Source organism: Camellia sinensis, chromosome 15 (assembly GCF_055761805.1).
Source record: "Camellia sinensis isolate YWXY chromosome 15, ASM5576180v1, whole genome shotgun sequence".
NCBI classification, from domain to species: domain Eukaryota; kingdom Viridiplantae; phylum Streptophyta; class Magnoliopsida; order Ericales; family Theaceae; genus Camellia; species Camellia sinensis.
Genome location: NC_138975.1, coordinates 83,252,856 through 83,261,695, shown reverse-complemented (window position 1 = coordinate 83,261,695; position 8,840 = coordinate 83,252,856). Strand labels below are relative to the sequence as shown.

At 30.2% G+C, this 8,840-nt stretch overlaps 1 long non-coding RNA gene across 2 annotated transcripts; it reads left to right on the top strand.

Moving 5' to 3' along the window:
• Nucleotides 1-4,392: 4,392 nt before the first annotated feature.
• On the top strand, nt 4,393-7,282 carry LOC145813479 (uncharacterized). Of its 2 annotated transcripts, none has more exons than XR_014356576.1 (3): nt 4,393-4,502; nt 4,612-4,691; nt 6,738-7,073. It is a non-coding gene; the product is annotated as an uncharacterized LOC145813479 (long non-coding RNA). The 2 variants fall into 2 exon arrangements; XR_014356577.1 differs by lacking the exon at nt 4,393-4,502 and adding an exon at nt 7,080-7,282 and having other exon boundaries at nt 4,513-4,691; nt 6,738-6,830.
• The last annotated feature ends 1,558 nt before the right edge of the window (nt 7,283-8,840 follow it).

Genomic DNA, 8,840 nt, shown 5'->3' with positions numbered 1-8,840 from the left:
TATTTCTACTGGGCTGTGGCTCACCCTATATGGGAATATCATTTTCAGGTACAGGTAGCATGCCACGTCCAAGGTCATAGCTTGGGAGGCTAGAGGCGAGCAGATTGTTGTTGTTTTAGTTCTTTTTGATGTATTACATGTATATTCAAGCCGAGGGCTTAATGTGTAGATGAGTTAGCACTCTTTTGTTGTAACCAAGTGTTAACTTGGAAAGCTGTAAGCCTGTAGGGCATTTTGCTTTTGTTGTTAACATGTAATATTTTTGTAATGAAACTCTGATGAATAGAAGAATGTGGTTATTTCATATGTCAATGAATGTCATTATTTTGAGGGCGTTACAGATTATATATATTTTTTTAATTAAGTGTGATTATATTTATTTTTTTAATTAAATGTGATCATATTTATTTATATATATATATATAGTACACTACAAGAAATTGCACTTTAGGCGACTACTTTTGGTGACGACGTCAATTTTTCATAGCCAAAAGTATATTTTTGGCGACACAGTGATGAATTTCGTTGGTAAAGGTAGACCTTTACCGATGCAATTTACTACCGTCACTTAAAAAACATAACATTCGCCAAACGCCAAAATTATTGGTTGGCGCCAAAATTTCAAAAACTTTAGCTACAAGGCTTATTTTTTAGCAACACAATGAGCGTTGCTATTAGTGTGTTTACTTTTGGCGACGACCAGTTGGCGTGGGCAAAGAGTTAAATATTTAGCGACGATAACACTATTCGTTGGTAAAAGTTTTGCTAGTAAAACGAGGCAATTTAGTGATTTGTGTTTTTATTATGACTTTTGAAATAGTTTTAAATATTATAGTTATTGAATTGTAAAATTAAAGTGATCATTGAATTAGATCACAAAATGAACCCATCAAACCCAAACACGCTCTTAAGTTGAGATGGCTAATTTGAGATAATTTGAACTTTTTCAAAGAATATGGTTAGATTATCAATTTCAATATGTTTGGTTTTATTTTTAGAAACTAGTTTCAATTTTATTTTATTTTTCAAAAAAACTGGAAAAAAAATTGGGTGAAAAAATAAAAAAATACTTATTATTTTTGTATAATTTTATCTTTTAGGTTATAAGTAATTTTTTAAAATTTTAAAAATATATTTTTGATTTTTATTACTCTCAAATTAATTTTATTTTTTTTTAAAAAACAAATCTAAAAATTGTTTTGGATTGTTTTTTAGTTTTTAGTTTTTCTTTTTGTTTTTTTTGGATGATTTGCCTCTGGTGAGGCGGTGGCAATTTTCCTCTCAAAATTCCCTCTCTTTTTTTCCCCCTCATCAATCTCCACAATTTCACTCTTGCACACCCTTCTCTCACAATTCATAGTTCTCTCTCCCTCACGATTTCACTCTTGATCTGCCCTAATTTTTCACGCCGTTTTGAATGTTGTATGTGCCCTATTTTTTTTTCCTCAGAATTAGTTAAACACTTGAAACTCCATTCTCATTCACTCACTCTCATGGCCTCGAATGGCACAGGTATGTCCTTTCTTCTCCTCCTCTTCTTCTTCTTCTTCTTCTTCTTCTCCCTCTCGCTCTCACTCTCTCGCAGCGCCGACTGCACTAGCATTGGCACTGCTCCTTTGTCTCCCTCTCCTCTGTTCTTCTTCTCTTCTCTTCTTTTCTCTCCCTTCATCTCGCTCTCCCTCTCTCACAGCGCCAACTGCACTGGCAGTGACGCTGCCCTTTTTTTTTCTTTCTTCTTTCCCTTTTCTGTTTTTCTCCTCTTCTCTAGCTAGGTCGCTACCCTCTCACTCCACTATGTTTTTTCCCTTTTTTGATTTAGCTGCTGTATGTTATGGGTTTGGTGTGATTTTGATTAACTTTTTTTAGGTTGCTATGGCACAATCAGGTGGATTGGCCCCTCTTCTATCACAGGTAAACGATTCACATCTTAGGGTTTTTCATCCCCAAACCTAATTTTCTAACCATATGATTTGCTTGCACTTTCAAGATTTGGTTGTTTTTATTCTCTTTTCTTGTTTTTGATGGGTTTGGAGATGGCCTATATAATAGAGCTTCCTATCGCAATAGATTACTGGAAATGCTTAAGGAGATTATAATTGAAGAAAAATGACACTTTAAGATTTGTAGAAGAAGAAATACAATAAACAAAAAAAAAGAGATTTCATCATTTTTAATTTTCTAGGTTTTAAATTTCAAAAATACTAATATTGGTTGAGTTCTACTTTCTGCAATCTGCATAATAATGATAAATTAGTAGCACACAAAACGTGGCATATGTGGATAACATAAAAAAGATCAAATTCATTTATTTGATTTCTATGTATTTAACTAGTTTTGCTCTGCTTTTGTCATATCAACATATTATATGTTGATTGATATAAAATTTAGCATTTGGAACTACTAAATGTTGTGTTTATGAGACAATATATTGCTTCATAATATTAAGTATTATTATAAAGTTCACTAGGTGCCGTTGTGACTTTGAAAAGATCTAATGGCACCTTCTGTAAAATTGTTTGTCTTATGCTGTTCTAGTCTGCAATGGATGCAATCCTCTTTTGAATTAAAACTAACAGTTATTCATCATTGAAAAAGAATGGCACAAGAGTGGGTAAAGTGTAATATTATTCTTCCAATTTGCAGGCAACGAAAAACTATGAAAAAGCTGTCCAACTCAATTGGAACACTCCCTAAGCAAGTATTTTTAGAATTGTGAAATTAAATATTTTTATTCCATTTAAAATTGGAACCCTAAAATCTTACTCATCACAGATTCGTCCTTTTCTTCTATTCTAGTGTTATCTTCTACTGCCATTTTTCTATCATTAGCTCTTGGATGATTTGCTTGAGAATTTGTGAATACGTTTATGTTTAAAATATTGGTGGCAACTTCATGATAAATATTTTTTTTTTCCAGGCATTCAACAACTGGGGACTAGCTCTGCAGGTACTTTTAGTTAAACAAAGTTGCCTGGAATCAACTTTGTTTTTCATTCAAGTAGTATTCTCTAGTTTGAGAGCAGTTACACAAAGGTTTTGTTTTGCAATTTCTGTGGTTATGCTGAAGCTTTATTTAGTTTTATGTTATAAATGGGCATTTTCAGGAACTCAGTGCAATTGTTCCTGTACGAGAAAAGCAAGCAATTGTGAAAACCGCAATCAATAAGGTACGATAGCTATTTAGTAGCATCGGGTTTGCTTCGATAGATGTACATAAATAAGTTATAATTTTTTTGTCCCATCCATTCTACAAACAAATTGAATAATCTATGCTATTATCCTATATTTGCAGTATGGATTAGCAGAGGACACGTCAAGAACTGGGGGATCAGTCAATGTAAAAGAAGTTTCATCTAATGAATTATTCAGCCGATCTGAAATTTACATTGACAGCATTTCTATTTTGGAGTTTATGGTTGGCTTGGATTGCTCTGCATTTGTTGATGGTTTTCAGTATGGATTATTTTAAGAAAATATAATTTTAGTAATTGTTACAAGGTTTTTTATATTTGAAATTTTGAGCAGAGCCCCGATATTTCTACACTATTCAGAGAGATGAGAGGAGAGACATCACTCAATAGAATTGTACAACTTTGAGAGCAGTATTTGTGGGGTGCTGCTAACAAACCTATCCAATATACTGATGGGGGATCTTTCTTCCAAATTTTGAGGTTTACAGAGGGTTAATTTGTGGAGATATACAAAATTTTTCATGAGGAATATTTCTTGAAAATAATTAATATTTTTGTTTTATAAAAAATATTTACTCCTACCAATTTCTTCTTGTGTATTTATTGTCGGTTCATTCACAGATGTCATTTCTCATGAACATATGGAGTCATGGCCACAAGAAGCCTTAAACCCCCCAACTCCATGATATTGTCATAAACAGAGTGAAATGATGATATTTTATATTGACATTCGCAACTTCTCAGATAGAAAATGTCATTATTGTTTTGATTTCAACATCTTCTTGTTGTTTTATAATTGTGAGAAAACTTGTGAAATATTCGTATATCTTCATATTCTGTTTTATACTCTGAAAATTCAAAACAATACTAATCAATGAAGGCATGGTTTGTTAGTTAAAATTGGGTTAGTGGTAAACAAATATGTAACATAAAGTATTAATATTTTTATTTTTATTTTTAATGCCATGATCAGGTGAAGCATATCTATGATAATATGTATTCTATTTTTATGCAAGCATGCTTTATTTTGCTGCTAATGAATTGGACGGGTACTAGTGCTAGTGGAGTAGACCAAATAGAATTTGGTCTAGTTTCTGATGAAGATCAATGTTTTATTTATTTATTTATTCTTGTGTTTTGCAGGATTATATTATTATTATTATTATTTTTATTTATTTTTATTTTTTTTATAAATGTGCAGGATTATATTATGATGGTAACAATGGGGTTTGGTATTCTTATGATCACCAAACTCAGCAGTATGTCCCCTACTCTAATCAGAGTGACAATAAAACAGCTGGAAAACAAAATGTGAGATAAATTCTATACTTTTATTACTATTATATTCATGATACTTGTACATCTTCTTCATATTATCTAATTGTTTGTAAATAACCTCTTGCAATTCAATGGAAAAAAGACTTACACGGAAACCGAACTTGATGAAGTGCGAGTTGAATGGATTAATTTCGTACTAAAGAATATGAGTTGAAATCCAATGTAAGTATGATATAACTTCCGTTATTTAAATTGCTAATCAACAATTTCTTTAGTTGGTAAGGAATATATAATCACTTCAAGATTTCATTTTAGATTTGTTGATTCTATGTATATTTGGTTTTATGACTTTAAAATATCTGCTCATACATTGAAGATTTTCATTTTGGATTTATTGATTCTATGTATATGTCATATTTATATATGGTAATCCAAGCATTTTATACTAATAATAATCAAAGTTGTTATTCATTTTCTATTGATGCAGTAGATGACGAGTCAGTGTGATGAGAAAATGTTCGATTTTGTCTTTTGTAAGATAAGAACAATCTCTACAAAAAATATTAAGTTTATTCATATGCTTCTAGTGGTTTCTGAATTAATTTGTGTTTTTTATTTTTCAAGTCAGAAATTTCTTGGAGAAATGCAAAATATGGTCAAAGAATTCAACAATTTCATTTTTTTCAAGTTTTTTTTATTTTTTAATATATGTAAGCACAGTTAAAAACTTTTTATTAATTCCTTTGTATATACTTTTAAACATTTAACTTTCATTTTAGAAATATATGACGTTATTCCATTCAATATATGGTTGTGATTCAAAATATAGTATATAGTGTGCATTACATTCTTCAAATACATATAACGTGTGATCTTATCTGATTATTAATCACATGTTTTATTAGATATTAATCACACTTAAAATCTGTAAAAGATGTGATCTAAATATTTTTAATCACTTAAAATGTGTGATCTAAATGTTATTAATCTCACTTAAAATGTGTGATCTAAATATTATTAATCACACGTAAAAGATGCGATCTAAATATTTTTAATCATACTTAAAAGGCGTGATCTAAATATTTTTAATCACACTTAAAAGCTATGATCTAAATATTTTTAATCACACTTAAAATATGTGATCTAAATATTTTTAATCATACTTAAAAGGTGTGATCTAAATGTTATTAATCACACTTAAAATATGTGATTAAAAATGACCCCTTTTAATCACACTCCCAAAGATCACACTTTAACAAAACTAAAAGGTGTGATTAAATAACATACATCACACAAAAAAAGTGTGATTTTTATATGTTTTTGTAGTAGTGTCATTTTACTTTTGTGTATATTTTGTGATGAGGCCTCTCAGAAAGCATTGAGGTAGAAGATCAACAGAGAGCTATTAATTTGGATGAATTGTAGCAACTTCATATTCTTTTGCTTGTAACTTAGATAAAATTTGATTAGAATAGGGAGAGATTTCAAAAAAACTAGAAAGAACACAATCAATTTGCTGTGAAATTCCATGTGTTCTTTTTTCCTTATCCTCTAAGCATGTAAGTGAAACATAATAAAAACCAAATAAGTGGCAAAATGAGAAAGGAAAACTATTAAACATGGATTGGAAGGCTCACATAATAGGAGATTAATTTATGATTCCTTAAAATGCATCTTTCACATCATAGAATAAAGAACTAAGATTTCAGTTTCTATGATTGTATTTTCTGTTTGTTCTTGAGTTTGGTCTGAAGTTTCATGATAATGCTAAGCAACTAGCTGAGTAACTAATACAGGGTATTAAGACAGAACTTTAGATTTGATATAGTTGTGGAAGAAAGAAAGGGATATGAGTTTGGTATCAGTAATTGTTCCATATCTTGTGAAATGTAAATGGATTTTTTCACAATCTATCTTGCCCATGCTTATATGCCCCCTAATTGTGAACGATGTAAATTACTCGTTTTTCTTTTTTCACCTAGAAAAATCATCTTATAATGAAATCTCAACAAGTCCTCTAATTTATATTTCAAAGAATTGAATGCAACTAGTGAATAATTTGAAACATCTTTTAAGTTGAAATGATATATAGGAAAAGGATAGATATGAAAAATGCAATTCTTTATTATCAAGCATTAAATTTGTTTTACTAGTGATACATTTCATTGTTATATTGGTTCATTCTTCCTTACAGGAACAATCAAAAGCTAACATATTTGTCTTACTAATGATACATTTCATTATTATATTGGTCATTCTTTCTTATAGGAGCAATCAAAGGGTAACATCGCGAATAGAGAAAGGATGTATACAAAACACAGGTGTGGTTCTAGGTCAATCCCTGTTAGAGTAGAAAAACTGGTACGTATCCTTGCACTTTAAGAATTAAATGGACCAATATAAGTTATATGAACTTACGGCACATTAATGGGATGCACCATTTGTGAATTAGCCTTAAAATTAATTTTTTGTTCTCATAATCTCGAAAAAAAAGTCTGTTAGAGGGGTAAATTGTATAATTGATCTAATTGTAAATTGATGAGTTACTAATGTTTTTAATCTTTTGTATAATTAATTAATTACTAAAGCTTTTAATTTATTTTTTTGCAGATTGGATTGAGGTGGCATTTTTGACGTGCAACAATGATCTAATTTGCTTGAATGTTCATTTTTGTTTGATAAGGATACACATACTTTGTGGAGTTGCACTAGTTATTGTTGGATTTTTGGTAAAATTGAACAAGTTATAACTTTTGGATATTTTGTGGATATTTCACTATTTTATTGTATTAGGATGAAATTATTTGTGATGATGAATGTATATTTTCATTTTGTTAATTCGTAAATGTGTTGATAACAGGTTAGGTTAAGTTGTGATGGAATTGTTATATTCAACAGGTTTCAACATGATCAGGGTTATATTTGTTGAACTAAAATTTAGATTTTGATAAAATAGGTATATAATATGGAAAAAAATATTATGAAATTATTGACAAAATTTTCCATCCCTAAAGAAGGTTCTTTTGTCTCTTATTTCGCTTAGGTGGATGATTAATTTTGTCATGAATTTTTTATTTCGTCACTAAATGCATTTGTCGTGACAAAAAATATTGTCACATTTTGTCACTATTATCCTCAATGTGTGACGAATTTTTTTTGACATTATTTTATCATTTTTAATGATGAATTTGTTTTTGTCTCTATTGGTAGCTTCTTTGACAAAAAATTTTTGTCTTCGTTTATATTAAACGTGACAAAATTATTTTGTCTCCATTTCTTATATTTATGACAAAATAATTGTGTCTCTAATTTCTCCTTTAATGACAAAATATTTTGTCGCTAATTACTTACAAGTATGTTCCCAACAGAGTGTATTTGAGACAAAAAAATTCGTCACAAATTTATCATTTTTAATGATGAATTTGTTTTTGTCTCTATTGGTAGCTTCTTTGACAAATTTTTTTTGTCTTCATTTATATTAAACGTGACAAAATTATTTCGTCTCTATTTCTTATATTTATGACAAAATATTTTTGTCTCTAATTTCTTCTTTTAATGACAAAATATTTTGTCGCTAATTACTTACAAGTATGTTTCTAACAGAGTGTATTAGAGACAAAAAAATTGGTCACAAATTTATCATTTTTAATGATGAATTTGTTTTTATCTCTATTGGTAGCTTCTTTGACAAAAAAATTTCATCTTCGTTTATATTAAGCGTGACAAAATTATTTCATCTCTATTTCTTATATTTATGACGAAATACTTTTGTCTCTAATTTCTTCCTTTAATGACAAAATATTTTGTCGCTAATTACTTACAAGTATGTTCCCAACAGAGTGTATTGGAGACAAAAAAATTCCTCACAAATTTATCATTTTCAATGACGAAATTGTTTTTTCGTCTCTACGACCCTTTAGCGACGAGGCTTTGGCGACAAAACGGGTGACGAAAAATTTTCGTCGTAATTAGTTTGGGTGACGAAATATATATTTTGGGACAAATTTGTTTCATCTTTAAATCCCAAATTTGTTGTAGTGATTCGAATAATGAATTAACTATCCTAGTGAATTAATTATTACAGACCAACTAAATTAATTAAACAAATTAATTAATTTAAGAAAGCAAGAAAAAGGGCCTCGGGAAGAGGGCTCTATGCACGCGTGCTCGGGTCTTGCTCGGAAGTCCACTGCCATGCATAGGCTGCCTCTGTTTTCCCTACTCTGCCCCTCTGAAGACTGCCAAAGTCTCAGGATGTGCTCACTGGATGTTGGGAAATGCCACCGGCTGGAGGGAACCATCATCGGCTGTGATTTGGTGTCGATCGGCCAAAAATGAATCCATCGGCCACAGACGGATTGCCGGTCGGCA